Source organism: Rhodamnia argentea, chromosome 9 (assembly GCF_020921035.1).
Source record: "Rhodamnia argentea isolate NSW1041297 chromosome 9, ASM2092103v1, whole genome shotgun sequence".
NCBI classification, from domain to species: domain Eukaryota; kingdom Viridiplantae; phylum Streptophyta; class Magnoliopsida; order Myrtales; family Myrtaceae; genus Rhodamnia; species Rhodamnia argentea.
Window position 1 is genome coordinate 23410260 of NC_063158.1, and position 19891 is coordinate 23430150.

At 40.1% G+C, this 19891-nt stretch overlaps 1 protein-coding gene across 1 annotated transcript in view; it reads right to left on the reverse strand.

Annotated features, from left to right (window-relative positions):
• The window catches only part of LOC115739662 (equilibrative nucleotide transporter 3-like), a 469706-nt gene that overhangs the window by 320292 nt on the left and 129523 nt on the right, over positions 1-19891 (reverse strand). The gene's annotated exons all lie outside the window — the stretch shown is intronic.

Genomic DNA, 19891 nt, shown 5'->3' on the forward strand with positions numbered 1-19891 from the left:
GTTTTTGCAGAGGAAGAGTTTGTTCTCTATTTGTGACTTCATGAAAGATTTGAATTATGGGAGAGAGTTTTTCACCGTGGTCTTTTGCAAAGTACCTACAAATAAAATGAATAGGGTATCTTATGTCGGAGATCTTCGGGAGACTTTAAAAATACTTTGTCCATATTCTATACTAGTATAAATGTCATGTCTCGACTCTCAAGCGCGCGACATCCCTACCAAATCACCCTTAGGTCACGAAGGATAGCGTCCTAGGCACACTATCGACATATGCACTTACAGCGCATGTGGAACGTGAACTCTCCCAAACAAATAAAAGCAAAGGGATAGTAAAGTAAAGTAGGAAACCACAATAGTTAATCGGGGAAAAGACAAATTCATTCATTAACCAAAAGCATATGAGTTTTAACCCTACATAGCTATCTATTAACATATACAACCCCATATTTCGGGGCGGCTCTCTATGACCTCAAAAAGATACACGGTCTGATAAGGTTAAACTCTCATCTACTCCAAAATCCTACATTTTCCTTGTCATGACGGCCATGGGGCTCCAAAAAGAGGGTTGCCACACCTATGCCCTAAAACCCCGACCGGGAGAGCACTTTGACTCCATATCTGACTTGGGATCCACTATCTCCCCATCCGGCGTATCCAAGTCTATGGGATCCCAAGAGGGGATGTAAGGGTGCTGGTTTGGCGGTCCCTCAAATCCCCATGATGGGCCATGGAGTACACCATGGTCATTTAGAAGCCAGGCCTTGAAGAGGTACAACACTAGGTGCGGCAACCCTTCCTTGACCCGGATCCGAGTGACATGTCGCTTCCAAACCCACCCCGAGGGCACTTCCTCAAGGTGGATAACATAAAAGTACTGGTCGGTAGGGACGTCGAATCGGACAGGATGCTCCATCACTTGAGTCCTGAAAGGTTAAATAACGAGGTGAGAATAGTCTTAGTGAGTTAACGCCTAAGCCCGGTTAGGGCGTTGATTCGCTTAGAGCATTCTACTAAACCAATCACAACGTCACATAATAGGTATAGCAACCACATGTAAGCTTACCCTCCAAAATCCACACATAATGAGATGCAGACACTACCCGATAGTCAAACCAACCCAACCAATTCATTGGCAAAGTAGCACATCACTTGCATATACATGATACCACACGTAGTTCATTATTTTATTAGAAACGACCAATGAGTCTAGCACACAAGTCGGTTGGTGCTTTCATGGCAGGACCGGACATCGTCCCTTACCTCCGGCGATGGTTTTTGATAGTCCGTGTGACCTCGCTCGACTAACCAGAAGAGAATGATTGTTGACATGGCATGAAGCTAACGGGAATCCTTATAAAGGCTTCGGTCCTTTGCAAGCTACGACCGGCAAACAAACAGCCAGAAGACAATGACCGATGCGTATCTAATAATCAGAAGACAATAATTGTCGGGACCGACTAATCGGAAGATAATGATTGTTGGAATTCCCGATTACGTGATCATTCAAGCAATTCGACATCCAGCCAGTACATTTCTTTGAATTTAGTCGAATGCTCATACACGCATGCTCAAATACTTGGCCCAATGCTGTTTTCATTGTAAAATATGTAATTTGATTTCATACGTGGTCACTAGCAACTCGAGGCAACTAGCCCCCAATCAAACATCGTGACAATCAACGATCGACTCGGGCATTCAAATCCAACAATTCAAGAGACGAATAATCAAACGAAGCTAGTCGATTTCGATACCAATTTCATATCCAATCGACAGTCAATTGTACGCTCATCTCTAACCTATCGCTCGTTCGCGGTCATTCAATCACAATCAATCAATTCTACACATCAATTAGCCACAGATGACCTAGCTATTCAATTGACTTAATTAATTACAATCATTTACCATAAACCCAGTTTCTAACTAATCAGACTGTAATTAAACTACCTAAACACTATATCTAGCTAGTTAATCTAATTTTAAGTGCAATTAGCTCCCTAATTGAGGTTTAGGGGTTTAACTCATAAGTTAAACTAGTTCGGGTGACAACGGCGACAACGGTTTGGCTCATTAGACTCTCGGGTGGTCCTCGACTCCAAGCTTGGGCGTGAGTGGTTGGGGTGAGGCGATGACACTTCGGGACAACGGTACGGGGTTCGATGGCGGCGGCTGGTGCCTTCCGGTTGCCGAAACATTGGTGGCCAGCAGCGGGCAGGGGTGAAAAAGAACAGGGGACGTAGTGCCGGGGTTGATTGGAGAGTTCTCGAGCGGTCCAAGGGCTGAGGGAAGCTCGACCAAGGTCGAGGGGTTTTCGGGGTGGCTGATGGTGGCGGCGTTGGCTATGGGACATGGTGGCGGAGCTTGAGCAAAGGCGGGGAAGCCTCGACGCCAAAGTAGGGTAAGGAGTAGAGGAGGATGGACGGGGTTAAATCGGGCTTCACGGGTGTCGAACGACTTCCAACGGCCTCGAGAAACGACGAGGGGTCAAGGGTGGTTGTTGGGGGTGGTCATTGGGGGTGGTCGGGAGCGATCGAAGCAAGGTTGAAGCTGCTGTAGTAGTCGCGGAGATCGGGTGATGCAAAACAAAGCAAGCCGACGTCGAGGTCTCTCGAGGGTTGTCCGACCGCTCCGAGGCAACATATGGCGGTCAAAATGGGCCCGGTGGTCGGAGGGATGAAGGGGTGGTGGTGGATAGCGGTTGGAAGCGGCGTTGAGGGCTGGCCCACTAGGAACCCAAAGCTGAAGCCAAAACCGGGTAGGGGCTCCTTGTATGTCCAGTGGCTCACGGTGGTTGGCGACGACGTCGGAGGGGTCGGTGGTCTTGCGAGGGGGGGTGGAGTAGCGTTGGGGGTGGTGGTGGCGTCACACGTGTACAAGGGAGGATGAGGTGCTGGCAGTGGTGGTGGTAGCGCGATGAACAGGAGAGAGGGAGAGGGTTTGCCGAGAGAGAGAGAAAAGAGAGGGAAGAGAGAGAGAGAGAAGAGTGGGTAGGGGATTAGGTTGACTAAGATGGGATTGGTTGGTGGGGAGAATTGATTTGTAGGGCCCATTTAGGATTTTGAATTTTCTTGTCCTATATGCATAAAAGAGAAGGGTAAAGGGTAATTTGATAAATCGAGACCGAACCGATATTTAGCGTATTGAAAGGAGGGTATTTTGATCTTTTCACATGTGGGACTCGGTCGGGGTTAGGTTTGGGCGCGAGGATTTCGATCCTAATTCGCGGCGACTAAGATTTTTGAAACATAATCTACTCTGATCGATACTTCGGGAATCATCCAAGATCTGTTCCTTAATTCCTTATGATCCAAAATTTTATACCAACCGAAATTCAATATTCATCCTTTTATTGAATTTAGGCACTTTTAAGATAACGAATTTCCAAGGCGTCACAATAAACTTTTTTTTCGCAGAGGAAGTGCTTGTTGTATTTTTGCGACTTCATGGAAGATGTGAATTATTGAAGAGAATTTTTCACCATGGTTTTTTGCGTAGTACCTATAAATGGAATGAGCGGGGTATCTGCGACCCATGTCAGAGATCTTTAGGAGACTTTGAGAGTACTTTGTCCATACTCTATACCGGCATAAACTCTATTTTAGTATAGGAAGATTTGTTCCGTATTTGCGATTTCATGGAAGATTTTGAATTATTAAAGGGAATTTTTCACCGTGGTTTTTTGTTAAGTACCTGTAAATAGAATGAGTAGGGTATCTACGACCCATGTCAGAGATCTTCAGGAGACTTTAAGAGTTCTTTGTCCATAGACTATACTAATATAAATTCTATTAGTAGAGGAGTTTGTTTTGTTTATATGTCTTCATGGAAGATTTGAATTATTGGAGAGAATTTTTCATTGTGGTCTTTGTCAAGTACCTGTAAATAAAATGAGTAGGATATCTACGACCCATGTTAAATATCTTTGAGAGACTTTAAGAGTACTTTGTCCATATTCTATGCCGGTATGAACTATGTTCTGGCAGATGAAGAGTTTGTTCTGCATTTGCAACTTCATGGTAGATTTGAATTGTTGGAGAGAATTTTCCACGATGTTCTTTTGCAAAGTACCCGTAAATAAAACGAGTATGGTATCTACGACCCTTGTCGGAGATCTTTGGGAGATTATTCCATACTAGTATAAGTAATTCCTCGAAGATGGCATATCCCAGGAACACCATAATCAAAATAAAAAACACAATACAATAGAGGAAATGAGATTCACGGACCTGGTTTAGAACCCATCAAACTTGATGTGGAACGGCGACGATTTGGAACTCAAGTGCTTCCTGTCTATTTCCCTCACCGGAACACTAGCCGAATGAGAATGCCACTCTCGAATGGCTGCATTCTTCTTTTATGTGAGATAGTTTGTGCATCAAAGGGTTGGAGGAGGGACTTGAACCCTATTTATAGAGTTTTTAGCCATGAGCCCTTTCAAAATGAGCCTGGTCCAACTTGGCCCATACTAGCCAGTCCCATATTAGGCTGATTAAAAATCTATATATCTAAACTTAATAGACCAACCCCATATGGTAAATATCAATTTCAGTTAATGTATGTCCACACCAGGAAAACTCTTACACTATAAACTCTGTTTTAGCCGAGGAAGAGCTTGTTCCGTATTTGTGACTTCGTGGAAGAATTGAATTATTGAAGAGAATTTTTCACCGTGGTCTTTTGCAACGTTCATGTAAATAGAATGAGTAGGGTATCTATGACCCATGTCGGAAATCTTCAGTAGACTTTAAGAGTACCTTGTCCATACTCTATACTAGTATAAGCTTTGTTTTAGCAGAGAAAGAGTGTGTTACGTATCTACGACTTCATGGAAGATTTGAATTACTGGAAAGAATTTTCCACCGTGGTCTTTTGCAAAATACCTGTAAATAGAATAATTAATTTTCATGATTTGATAATTTCAATATCAAGCTCGATAATTTGGACTCTGACGATTGTCATTGTAGTTGATGGGGATTCACTCCTACTTGAGAGTTTATAGGCCTTTAAAATGATGCAGTTTTCGATATCCTTGGACCCCAAATGATAGTGCAGTTTTGGGAATACCAATTGATCATAATTTGACAGTTCCTAATGATACGAATCTTAATAAATTTAACCCTTGAATATATGAGAAATCTCATTTTTCACTTACTAACTTCACGTGTTATTATAGAGAAAAATTTTCGATATGAATACTTAGATTCCGTGAACATATCTATGGGTTTTCACGAATTGGATACTTAACTCCGCGCAGTTGGATTAGTGGAGAATGCATGAATTTGTGAGTTTGAATTAAGCATATGACGCATATCCATTTCTCCGCATCATCAAGTGCAATCAATTCAATCTTCACGCCATTCGGTGCTTATACATTTGGTATATGCTTTACTAATACGGTACAATCAATTATGAAACAAATTGTATTCGGTCGGTGACCATGCATGCCATAAACCCATCCAAATGTACCTGCCCGATCGAGTAGCTAGGGTGTTTAAAGCTTGCGTGTCTTTGGAAATATCATGTTCTTGGCTCGTTTTTAGCTCAACCAGATTAATCGTGTTCAAAACATGCACTTGACATGCTTTTGAATCAACAAAATGCAAAGATGGTTAAGTTCCGAGTCATAAGATTTGCATATATGATCGATTCTCTGTGTGCCTATCGCGTGTCAGCCCCTTACAAAAGGATAGCAAAATTAGGTTCTTGAGTATGCGTCACATCGGGATGAATCGATCTTGATTCACCTTATTGTAAGGGACGTGTTTTTTTGAGCCGCTGCCCGCCTTGGTCAAGAATTGTTTCGGATCATTACCTAAATACTACCATATTACTACATTGATGTGCCTCCAAGTCCCTATTGATGACTAGGAACTAATGAATGCTTAATGCGGTCGCAATGGTCCTACCACAATTCGCGATACGACATACCAATCCTCATACTATTTTTGGGTCTCATGAGTCTAAAGGATTTACGTTAAGTCGAAGTAAGACCGAATACATGAATTGTGAGTTCGACATGGCGAGAGGAGGAGATCAAGAATCTGTGAATATGCTCGGACGGGAGGTACCCAAGAAAAATGCTTTTAGATATTTGGGATCAATATTGCAAAAGGAGGGAGAGATTAATGATGATGTAAGCCATAGAATCAGAGCAAACTGGATGAAATGACGCAGTGCATTAGGGTTTTTGTGTGATCGCCAAACCCCTCTTAGGCTAAAAGAAAAATTTTATAGAGCAATAGTAAGGCTTACAATGCTATACGGAGTTGAATGTTGACTAGCAGAGAGGCAACATGAGCATAAAATGGGAGTAGCGGAAATGAAAATGTTAAGGTGGATGTGTGGTCATACAATGATGGGTAATATAAGAAATGAAGATATTCGACAAGAAGTTGGAGTAGTACCGATGACAGAAAAGATGAGAGAACATAGATTGAGATGGTTTGGACATATTCATCGAAGATCCCTAGATGCTCCGGTAAGAATAAAAGTTTTTTACCGAGAGCATGACAAAAAGAAAGGAAGATGTCGGCCAAAACTTACCGGGGGAAAAGTAATAAAACAAGATTTAATGAAATGAGAAATATATTGGTGTACGGTTTATCTTAGGACGGAGTGGAGGAAAGCTATTAACATTGTGGAGGGGCAGAATTCCTATGTTTCAGACTGTCCTTTTTAGTCATTTTTCCCCATATATATTTATATATTTTTATTTATATATATATATTTTTTCCTCAATCGGTCTTGCTTTTATTGTATTTATTTTTGGGTTCATCGACCACCGACCCCAATTAGTTTGGGATAAAGGTATTGTTGATGTTGATGTTGATAGTTGACGTAATATTGGTATAATCTGCATCATATTTACGTCATCATAACCTTTTAATTCAAGATTAATGTCCAATTAATTGTACATAATCTATTTTTCCATTTCGTCACTACGTTGAGCGCATTGGTAGAAAGTGGATATTTGGTGAGTGGTCCATTTTTCCTTTTTCTTCCTTGGGTTTCCTTCCGTCCGTATAATATCTCATAATTAATCTTTATCTTTTTTTTTGGTCGAAATAATTAATCTTTATCATAACGTGGCTTTTGTCACAGTTTCACCTGTAATCTAAGCTAGGTTTGATCACTGAGAAAAAGAAAAATCCAAGCTAGGGTTTTGGTCAGCCGTCTCATTCCACTTTAAGGTTAGTCACTGACCCTATCATGTTCATGCAGGCCCTAAGCCCGATCCTAAACAGATGGACTCCACCATACTCTTTTGATTCACGCTATTAAAAAGGTCCATGCCTGTCTCTGCAAAATGCCATCCAAAATATGTCTGAAACTATGAAAAATCAAGAGAAGAAGAAGATCAAGCTCATAGATCGATTTCATGGATCAGCTAAACGAGCGACTTGGTTGGAAATTAGGCAACACAGTGCAGCAAACAACCTCACCAAGTTCAGTCAAGTGATGGTGGGTCAAGAAGTGGCGACTGAATCGAAGTGATGTTAATTCAAGAGTTTGGTATGTCAAACCAAAAGTCATGGGTACCAATTGTTCTTTTCTGTGCATAAAACCCTGATTTTTTTTCGTGGATTTATGGTTTAACATGAACAACCACCAATCTTAAAATGTCTTTATCAATCAATCTCTGTTCACATCGGATATGCGATATGCATCACAAGTGTGTACGTATAGTAGATGAAGGAGAAAAGTGTCGCATGCCCTTTTTCTCTTCAAGTTGAGGGTGCATCTTTGCAGCCATCGTTTTAATCTTGTTTTGTGCTCGAGATTGTTCTGGATGAATGGCCACCTTGTTGCACTTTCTAGTCCAAGAAAAATGGGAGCCACGTGAGTCTGGAGCATGGGCCATAGACTATGCTTAACCATATCATATGTTCCTGTGTCCAAGAAACAAAAGGAACAGCTTTGGAACCATAGAATATCGTACCAGCTTTGTTAGATTCTTCACCAACATGTGATACAATGGTTTTTTGTGGGATGTTTCACCTAAAAGATATCCTTCTGTTTGTGATCATCGATACTTTATCCATTGGCGTATAGACAATTGAACATCACCTATAAAGTGAAGTTAAGGGAGTCCGAAATTCTCCCATCTGCAAGTACTTTCGTTGGGAACGCTCAAAAGTTCTGTGTTAATATCGTTTTGATGATATGGGAATCCAGGGTAGTCAATGAACAAATTTCACAGGGCGAGATAAATTGTTGGACATGTATTGATTATAAAAAGTCGCAAACATCATATGCATACATTCGCATAATCATTCAAATCACTTGTTCGAATTAGTTTTTGACAGATGGTGATGATGTAAGTTTCTTCTTGTTAATTGGATATGCCTCGTGAACATGACATTGAAAAAGAGAAAAAAAAAAGTAGATTTAAGTACAAAGACACCAATAACACAACATGGGCGAGAGATAAGAGTCCACTTATGGTTGGCAAAAATATGCATGTACTCCCAAAAAGGACATATAGTGAAATAGTGGATAATAGAAAATTGAGGGCCATGTGCCTCCAATTATACAATGCGTTGGAAGTTGAAAGAGAGGGGCCATTTTCTTTTATTTGACGGAACAAACAACTTGTGAATGATGGAGTTTCTCCACCAGCACAACATGTGTGTGATAAATGAGACAACTAAAGTGGATTGTGGCCAACTTTCCCACTTTGGAGAGATTAAGAAAATAAACTGAATTAGAGATTATTATTTGGCGACCAAAGAGAAAATGTGTACTTCTTAAACCTCGCTTTCCAAGAGTATTAACTTTATGGCATGCTCTATATCACACAAAACACACAACCCTTATTTCATCGATATAGTAATTCAGTACGCTCAACGGTGATGACACGATCGAATGTGTAATGAAATCATGTGAAAGGTAGAAGTACAACAAATTTAGACCTAATTATTTCATTTTGTGTCATTGCCTTCTTGTGAAGTCATTTGTCATCTCTCTAGCTTTTTCCTTATTTTTTTCCTTTTTTGCTCTTTAATTTAATGAGCAAGATTCTCTTAATTTCTCTTCTTCCCTTTTCCATGAGCAACCTAACCCTCGCTTCCTCAAAAGCTTCCATTGCAATTCAAGTGTATGAATTGGCGGGACGCTCTCTTTCTATGCCTAGTTTTGCCTTTTAGCATTGCCTTTTACAATTCGCCATGAGATGACAATTTTTTTTTACCTTTTTCCCTTTTCGCTTCATGTTGTAACAATAAAGTCTCAATTTCCCACACGGATGCCAAAAAAAGGTATTCACATTCAAATTACCTTTGCATATGTGTGCTCGCATTTTACCTTATTCACAAGATTAGTGACATATTTCATGGCTTCGAGATTTACCCGTGAAGCGAGTTTACTAGATAATTATCTTCATGAACAAGATACAAGTATTCTAGAAGTACCCACATGTCTTTATCTCATGGTCTCGGGGGCATTAATGTTTCAATTCCATTTGCAAGACAAGTCCCTTTTGGAGCAAAACTTAATGTGGGTTCTTCGGCCTTTCCATTTCATCAACTTTAAAAAAAATAAATGAATAAAGAAAAGCTATACAATGAAGTAAGACATTTAGGGAAAACCTCTCTTCACCGTGAACCCTATCAAAAGCCCACTTTCACTAGGATGATACATAGCTAGGGTAGAAATTTATGCCTTACTTTAGTCACAAAAATGTCTCTTTAGCTTTCAAGTCTAAAGAGACAAAAGTACAAAGAAAAAGGAATTCATGATACATAACATAAGTTTCTTCAATAATGTCTTATTAATTGGACTTGTCTCGTAAACATTACTTTAAAAAGAAAAAGAAAAATAGAACTAAAGTAGAAAAGACAGCAATAATACAACATGTGCCTCCACTTATACAATGCCTTAGAAGCACAAGAGACTGGGGGGCCATTCTCATTTGTTTGACACGACTAACACTAGTAACTGATAGGGTCTCTCCACAAGCACAGCATGTGCAAGCACTGAGGACAGTGTGTGGTCAATGGACAACTAAAGTGGATTATGGCCAACTTTTCCACTTAGGAGAGAATGTAAAGATGAAACTGTACTTCAAGAACCTCACTCTATGAGTATTTAACTTTATGACATGCCCTATTTCACACCAAGCGCGCAACCCCCATATGAAGTCAAAAAGCTCAACCGTGATAAGAGGATCGAATATGTTTTTTAATGAAAATATTATCAAAAAAGTCCTAAGCCTTTTGCAGTTGTGCCAATTCAATTCTAAACCTTCATTTTTTTGCCAATTGAGTCTCAAACTTTTTCAAATTTTGCCAATTGAGTGCATTCGGTCAATTTTGACCGGAAATTGATAACATGGATGCCGACTGTCTTACGTGACACTACCGACAATGACATAATTTTTTTTAAATCTTCTGTCAAACTTTTTCTATCTTTTTTTTCATTTTTGTTATTGTCAAGGGCCACTAGGCGAGGGCTGCCAACCCTCGCTAGTAGCTATGAGGATCGTGGCCCTCGCACTCAATTGGGACTTCATGCCAAGCGGCAGGGGCTCGCCAGTCGAGTGCAAGGGCCTCAAGCCCTCGCCTAGTGGAAATAATAGAAAAAGAAGGAAAAGAAAAGAAAAGAGGACATAACAAATATTAATAAAAAATCCAACAATGAAAAAAGTAAAAAATTTCACGTCGATGTTTGCAATGCCACGTAGGGCAGCTAGTGGACAATTGGTATCCATGTCATCAATTTTCTGTCAAAATTGACCGGATAGACTCAATTGACAAAATTTGAAAAGGTTTAAAACATAATTGACCAAAAAAGAAGGTTTAAAACTGAATTGACGCAATTGTAATAGGTTTATGAGTTTTTTTTTAGTGATTTTCGCGTTTTTTAATCATGTGAAAGACAAAATTGCAACAAAGTTAAACCTAATCAAATCATTTGTGCCGTTGTCTTCTTGTAAAGTCATGTGTCATCTCTCTAGTTTGTTTTTTCTTCCCTTCTTTTGCTTTTTAATACAACGAGCAAGATTCTCTATATTTCTTTCCTTCCCTTTCCCGTGAGCGACCTACCCCATGTTTCCTCAAAAGCTTTCCCCACAAGTCTAGTGTATGGGTTGATGGGATAGTCTCTCTCTCCTTTTGTTTTCAATGCCTAGCTTTACCTTTAGCATTGTTCTCAATGGGTATAACTTTCTTGGAGGGCATTTTTGTCTGGCCATTGTCAACACTGAAACTTCACAAGAAAGCAATGAAAAGGGATCAATTTCCCGACGCCTTCTCTCAGTAAATTGTCTTCAAAACTCTTTCCATTAGTTACTCGCTATTTGAAAACGGTGAACTCTATCTCAGGGCATCTCCTAGGATGGAGCTTCACATGTTTGGAGTGGAAAAAATTGTTATCTCTAAGGCTTAAGGATAATGAAAAGATGCTAGTGATTGACCATCAAGGGACTTCTTCTTCTTCTTCTTCTTGGGGGAATTAACGTTTCAATTCCATTAGCTTGTCTCTTTCTTTCTCTCACAAGCTTAGTTTAGGGAGAGCAAGACAATTCCCTTTTGGAGTAAAACATCTTGCGGGATTTTAATGAAGGTTCTTCGGTCTTTCCATTACCTCAACTTTATCAAGAATAAAGAAAAAGGTTAAGTCATTGCATATCGGTTTGGGGTTTTTAGTGGTTAATTTTTTTTTTTTTGTTGATGTAAATATTATAGAACAGATGAAGTACAACAGCTTAGGGGCTCCCCAAAATTACAAATAGAGCTAATAATTCAAAAAGATGGAGGTGGGAAGTTTCCACATAGTAGCTAAAACTACATTTGTTTGGGAAGGTCGAATTTTTTGGTAAAGTCAAGCTCTACCTCTTATATTTTTATGCACCTTGACCAATATAATATGAATATCAGTTGACTGTTTTGGAACCATCTCTATTGCGCTCCATCCAGAAACAATATATGGTTGCGAGGAAAGATACCTTTAGGAGTCTCGCCGCTAAATATTTGCCTGTTGTTGTCCTAATCATCTATGAAAGTTCCTCATTCCATCCCCCTTAAGAATACCTAATCCCATGTTGCGCAAGGATACTGCGCCGGATGTTGCTTGTCCACTCACACTGGAAGAATAAATATGATTTGTCTTATATACTAGCCCTACAGAAGTTACATTGGATATCAATTGAAGTCATCCATCGTGCTACGATTTCTGCTATCGATATTCTATCTCCGTAAACTAGCTAGCCAATAAAGTTGTGTTTGTTAATGCCGCTGCTCCAAATTAGGTTGTACCACTCTACAGCTGGTTCCCCATTTTTGAATTCATCATATATATCTCGACAACAATACCGTGAGCTAGATGTAACTGAGGTAAGAAAAGGTCGCAATTTGAGGAGACATCGCCAACTCTAAGCCATACTACCCCTCATGTCTAGTTGCATAAGTGGGGTGTCTCTGCGTTTTGTGTTGTGAACCCAAATGCTCCAAAGGGAAGAGGATGGATGATTGATGAGGTTCCACAGCGTACGACCTAACAAAACTTTGTTCCATAAGTTCGGAATGAGCAATCCTAATCTTCCTTTCCTTGTAGGTGAGCAAACTACTTTCGAGCCAACCTATAAGAAATGTCAAAATTAGTTTAGGGTATTAGTTAAAAATTCCAACGGAATTTGACTAATTGGGGGTGGATGTACATTCGCAAAAGGAATAACATTGGCTCTGATACCATGTTAGAAATTCCAACTCAAAAACTTAAGATGATATAGGAGGAAAACCACATAAATATAAAGAGCATATATGGTCCATTTTTAAGCGATGTGGGACAACAAGATCAACAGTATTAACCTTAAAAAATATCTATATAATGAATTAAGACTTTTAGGGAGAATCTCTCCCCCATGAACCCTAGGCAAAAACCCACTCAGGAAGGTGATACATAGCTTTCGACCAAAAAATAAAAAAAGGGGTGATACATAGCTAGGGTAGAAATTCATGCCTCTACTTTATTCACAAAAATGTTTCTTTGGCGTTCGAGTCTAATGCTGTCTTGCACCAAAAGTTCATTTCCCTTTTGCTTTACCCATGAAACTCCTTCATAAGAGTAATAATCGGAGCAATAAACCCAAAAGGCAAAGTTGAGAGATGTTGGAGTTTATACGAGGTTATTAAAAAGGTAATTATCAGATCATGCGAAATAATAGAGAATACTTGATGAGATAAAGGGGAATAATTCGATTAATCCTTTGGAAATTATGAGTGCTAATCAGTTGCTAATCAGTACTTCAAGATCATCGATATAACAATGTTGAATTCAAAATATGGTGTCACCATGTCACATGAAATATGAAACACTTTCCGCCATGAATTCAATACCATAATGCCGCCATCCAGCTATAAATTTCCGTCCGACCTCAGATCATCCTCAGTCTTCACCATCACCGTGAAACCAGACAGGTGGACCGACGGTGATCTAAGCAAAGCAAGAGACGACATGTCACCGGTGAAGCAGCAGTGAGCATGATGGCTCGAACGCCACTGTCATCGCTGGAGTGTTCCGGCTTTGCCTCTCGACCCTATCCACTTCTCGACCTACAATTTCAACGGCTGGCGTCTCTGCTCGAATAGTTCTTCCGTTCTGTCGAGTTTTTCTGCCACTTCAAATTCGGTTCGCGTTGCTCGGATTCTGGCTTTTTCTAAGGGATCAATCATGGAATGAGCCAGCATTTAACGGAGGAATTCGAGTTTTTCCACAAGAAGACCTGTTTGAGCAGAGATGCCGACCATTCAATATTGGAGTTTGAGAGGTGATACGGTTGAGAACAAAAGGGCGGAACACTCCGGCAACTACAATGGCATCCCCGTCAGTCAGGATCGCTGCTGTTTCTCCGCCTCGCATGTGGTTGCTCGCTTGCTGAGATCACCGTCTGTTCACCGGTCTGATTTCAGAGTGATGGTGAAGACTGACGATGATCGAGAACGGTCGGGATTTCATATATGTTGGCCCGGCATTATCCACTTGAAAGCAAGGCATGTGAACTGTTTTCACCGTATAATGGATGTCATAACATCTGTTTCCACTGTATATTTCCATATCAATCTCTCGTATAATCGATGAACTGTTTCAAGTACAAGAAAGCTAAAAGAGTATAATTAATTAGCCAACTGCTAATTAAACTCACTTTCACTCTCCCCTTCTGTATACCTCTACATCGGCACAAGTATAATCGAATCGTGGGGACAAGTAGCTCTGTCATTGGACCGGCGGACACCTGAACATTGATGCAATTTTGAACAAATTGAGAATCGCATGCTGGTATAAATTTGTAGTAGTTATGCTAATCACAGCGCCCAAATCCCTGCTAAAAAAGGATCCAACCCCATAAAAACAGCGTGCGACCATGTGGCCGATCGTATCAACTGATCAAATCTGGGACAGGTCAATACCTAATTCACGAGCAAACAGTTTTTCCCTATGAATCATGGAGTTAAACTCCGATGCAATCCTCTTAACAGTGCTTGGATGATCCTTGGACATGGAATATCCACTTCGACGTGCATGTTCGAAGCAGAGCATTGGCACTCAAGGACAATGCATAAAGACACTCATTTCTAATCGGGAAGGAGAATCAAATCTTAGGACTGAGAACCGCTAAGAGAGGAAGTAGAATTGCAGCATCTTGTTAACATATAGGAAAGTAACGAATGCACGGCAGACAACTGAGTAGGGACGATTTTCCCCGGCGTACATGTTTGCGAGCACTCGATGAGACTATCATGGTTGGGCTCCAGAAAGAATGCAATCTGCAGCTGGTGAGAATATGAGCATAAATAGGATAGTTTTTAACAGAAATATTAGCAAAAATTAGTCATTAAGAATGGATAAGGTAATGAATGAAAGATGAAAATTAGGGAAGGGAAATAATAAGGCTTCTTTTGCTAAAACTAATGTGGATCATACCACTGAAGATAATCTCAAGTTGACAGGAATTTCCTAAGAGTTTGATCACGAGTTGAGATCATGTGCAAAGTTCCCTTCTATCAAGAGAGTGGTCCCGACATCCTCCATCGCTGCAGTTGGGTACCCCGGACGACCCCTGACATCTGGTGTGATACTCGATGAGACATGGTTCTCTAATCCGGCAATCTGCCAGGAACGAAACATCTGTAAGCAAGCTGTCTGTCTGACTCGCCTTTACTGGTTCATCGTACGCCTATTTGATTACGTCCTCGACCTTTCTCGCACTCGTTTGCACCCTTTTTTTTCCAACATAGGAGCATCAGTCGGGCGCTTCTCGTGGAAGAGATCTAAGTAATTTGTATGTCACGAAGAATAACTACATTCTCTAGTCCTTTGAAGTTGGTTTTTGCCGAATGGCTGATGAGACAGAACTAATCGGTGTCGAATTGGAGTCGGTTAACTCCCCGAAAGGTTAGGCCTAATTCTTCTCCAACTGGACAAGAAAAAGTCCATTCTATCCTCTATGAGCAACACTTGAATAAGTCATATTTTCATCCTTATTGGCTTAGCCGACATGCCCGAATCATTTGGAATGTATGCAGATGTGAAGACGACAGACCTCTGATGTCGGGTTATAGGGTATCGACGGAAGTGTGGAAGGCTCGGGCACGACGTTCGCTCCTTCAGAGGTCGGTGTACGAGATGACGTCGAAAGACTCATGGAGAAAAAGGTTTCCCCTTGGTTTGAGCTTTGGAGAAAGGGAAACGCTACAGCTACATCAGTATACACTTGCTGGGGACATCAGAGCCATCTAATAGGGTTTCTGATGAAGCAATGTGCTCTTCTCTTTAATTTTGCACAGTTTGGTTAGGGTGCGATATATCTCACTCACATCTTGATTGGAGTTTGCCACCTCTAAACTTGAAAACCCGACCTATATTAAACATCATTTTGTCGAGTTGATATTTTGCAATATTTGTCAAATTGGTGCAATCAACTCCATTCATTAACTCCGTTCAACTCGATAAATGAAAAATGCTCTTAAGTTTTAGGACTTGATTGCACTAACTTGATAAGTTTTAGTACTTGATTGCACTTTTAAAAATTTAAGGACTTAATTGCACTTTCGCTACAAGTTGTAGGACTTCTAGTACACTTATTTGAAAAAAGATAGTAAAATTAGGGTTCTCAAGCATGCGTCACGTTAGCGCATATCGACCTAAATGTAAGTAACGTGTCTATCCCAACCCTGCCCCGGTCGTGAACTGTTTCCGGTCATTACCTAACTGCCACCATATTGATGTACAGACAATTAATTATTTGGTACTTTAGCTTCCCAAATTTTTTTTTTTTGGGCTAAATTTGGTACTTTAGTTTAAAGGGGCAGACGTTGTTGCTATGTCTCATTTGCCTCCAAAGTCCCTATTGTTGACTCTCATGCGAACTAGTGAATGCTTAACGCGGTCGCAATGGACCTGCCACAATTCTCCATACGACATACCACATCCTAATGTTGCTGTTCTATTCATATTTGACGTACAATTGGAATAATCTGCATCATATTTGCGTCATCATTACCTTTTAACATCAAAATTAATATCCAGTTAATCTTACGTAATTTCTTTCTCCCTTTTGTCCTTTTTTTTTTTTGGACAGATTTTCTCCCTCTTGTCACGACGTCGAACGCTTTGGTAGAAAGTGGAGATTTGGTGAGCGGTCCATTTCTCCAGTTTCTGTTTTTTTTGGGGTTTTCTTCGGTCCGCATGATATCTCATAATAGATATTTGTCATAATGTGGCTCTTGTTACTGTTTCCCACGATCCTACCCCATATAAACCGATACCTTCACGCGGTAAATTGCCAAGAGAGAAACATATATAGCGTGTCCTCCCAAGCTTAAACTAGGAGACGAGAATTTTTTCTCAAGATATTCACCAAACATTAGAACAGATATGAGACCCACCAATTTGCCAGTGGCTCTTGTTATTGTTTCCCACAATCCTACCCCATGTAAACCGATAAGGATTGCGTAGCATAAAGTGATACCTTCACGCGGTAAATTACCAAGAGAGAAACATATATAGCGTGTCCTCCCAAACTTAAACTAGGAGATGAGAATTTTTTCTCGAGATATTCACCAAACATTAGAACAGATATGGGGCCCACCAATTTGCTCATATGGGAAGGGCGCTTAATTCCGAGCACATTAACATATACACTTAGACGCATATTTACTTAAAAACTTAAGCCAATGAGTTATGGGCCGAGTAGGATGTAGTAATTGTTCCAATCACATAATGCGAGACCTTTTTTTGATACAATTTACACGTGCATCTCAATGCAACTTCTCAATAATTTTTATATAAAAAAAATGAGTGTATCCAATCTAAGCTAGGTTTAATTATAGAGAGAAAGAGTCTAAGCTGGAGAATTGGTAAGCCGTCCCATTCCACTTTACGGTTAGTCATTAACCCTATAATGTGCATGTAGGCCCTAAGCTTGATCACAACAGATTGACTCCTTTGACTCTTGTTGTTGAAATGGTTCGTGCCTGTCTCTACCACATGCGATCCAAAAGATCACTGAAATTACGACAAAATCAAAAGAAAAATAGAACCTCATCAACCGTTTTTATAGATCAGCTAAACAAGTGACTGGATTGGAAACTGGCAACAAAGTACAGCAAACAATCTCACTAAGTTCAGTCAAACGATGGCGGGTCAAGAGGGTTGACAAGTGATGAAGTGCCCATCAGTTTTGACAACTAAATTAAAGTGATAATAATTCTAGCTTTTGGTGCGTCAAACCGGGAATCATGGGCACGAATCCGTTTTTTCTGTGCTTAAAACCTAATTTTTCTGAGAATTTATAACTTAACATGAACAACCACCAATGTTAAAATGCGTGCATCAAGCAATCTCTATGCACATCGAGTATTGCTATATGAATCACACGTGTACATTAGAGCAGATGAAGGAGAAAACTGTTGCATGTGTTCGGAGCGGCGCAGCAGAAGTTCTATACCTTCACTCGCGGAGATCGCCAAGAGAGGGCTCAAGTCCGAATCCGTCAATATATATAATTGAACCCACATTCACTCAAAAGCTTAAGTCTTATGGATCAACTAGGATATATTAACTGCTTCACACTACATCAATTATCCGATGTGAAATTTCTCTATTACAACTCACACATGTATCCTAACAATCTCCTCTTCACGTGTGAGCTCCAGTGTTAGGTCTGTTCGCCCTTAATTCAAGCATCCTTCTGCACCAACATATCTCGACTTGCACCTCTCTCTTCAAAACTAGGGTTAATTTTTGTAACCGTTGGATTTAACCTTGTTTTGCACGCAAGATTGTTCTGGACCAATGGCCACTTTGGTGCAGTTTCTAGTCGAAGAAATCTGGGAAACCCGTGGCTCTGGAGTTTACTGAAGCTCGTATAATGTAACGTTTATGAATGGCTCAATCCAAGCAGGTATCTGCGCACTAAAATGACCATACCATCTGTTTCAACATCCAAGAACAAAACTCAAATAAAAGGCATAGAAGCATTGAAATCGTAGAATAACGCATAATCATGGTTAAATTCTTCACCAACGTGTACGGTGAATATGACAATGTCGTTTCATGCGATGGATCATCGAGTTGTCGCATCACGAGCAAAAGGACTTTAGGTGAGCCAACCCAGTACTATTACTTCAGGTTAACGCCATGTACAATGAAGATAACATCGTTTCGTTTGCCATCGATGCCATATCCATGGACACATCGACAATTTAACAGCACTTGTGAAAAAGCAAAGATAAGGGAGTCCGAAATTCTCCTATAAGGATCCGTCTTCTTTTGAAATGCTTAAAATTTCGGGTCAAAATTGTCTTATGAATACAAGTATCTAGAGTAACCAATGGATATATTTCATAGGACTAGATGAATCTACTTTGGATGTATGGAGTAAATAATCCCTAAGATCGTATCCATACATTCACACAATCATCCAAATCACTTTGAGCAAATTGGTTTTCAGACAAATGGTGAAGATCTATCGTAGTTTCTTCAATAATCGTCTTGTTAATTAGATGTGTCTCCTAAAGATCACCCTAAAAAAAAATGATAGAACTAAATAGAGAGACATCAATAATACAGCATGTGGAAGAGACAAGAGTACTGTGGTTGGCAAAAAATATGCATCTACTCCAAAAAAAGGCATTTAGTGGAATAGTGGATAGTAGAAGATTGAGGGCCATGTGCCTCCAATTATACAATGCCTTGGAAGTTGAAAGCACGAGAGAGAGAGAGAGAGGGACCATTTTCATTTGTTCGGCACAACACACAACTTGTGACTGATGGAGTTTCTCCACCAGCACAACATGTGTAAGCACTAACTAAGGAGAGTGTGTGATAAATGAGACAACTAAAGTGGATGATGGCCGACTATCCCACTTAGGAGAGATTAAGAAAAATAAACTAAATTCGAGATTACCATTTGGCAATAAAGATGCAAATGTGTACTTCAAGAACCTTCCATTCTACGAATATTTAACTTTGTGACATGCTTTATATTAAGTCAAAATGCTCAATTGTGATCAGGCGATCGGATGTGGTATTTAATCATGTGAAGACCTAATCATTTCGTTTTGTGTCATTGTCTTCTTATAAAGTCACCTGTCATCTCTCTGGTTTTTTATTTTCCCTCCTTTTTTGCTCTTTGATTTAATGCGCAAGATTCTCTATATTTCTTTCCTTCCCTTTTCCTTGAGCAACCTACCCCTTACTTTCCTTAAAAGCTTCCCTTACAATTCAAGTGTGCGGAGATGGATGGGGTGCTCTCTTTTTTATGCCTAGTTGTGCCTTTTAGCATCGTTCTTAATGGGCATAGCTTTGTTTGGGGGGGTGCCTTTTTGGCCGGCCATTGTCACTACTAAAAACTTCACAGGAAAACAATGAAAAGAGATCAATTTTCCCCACACCT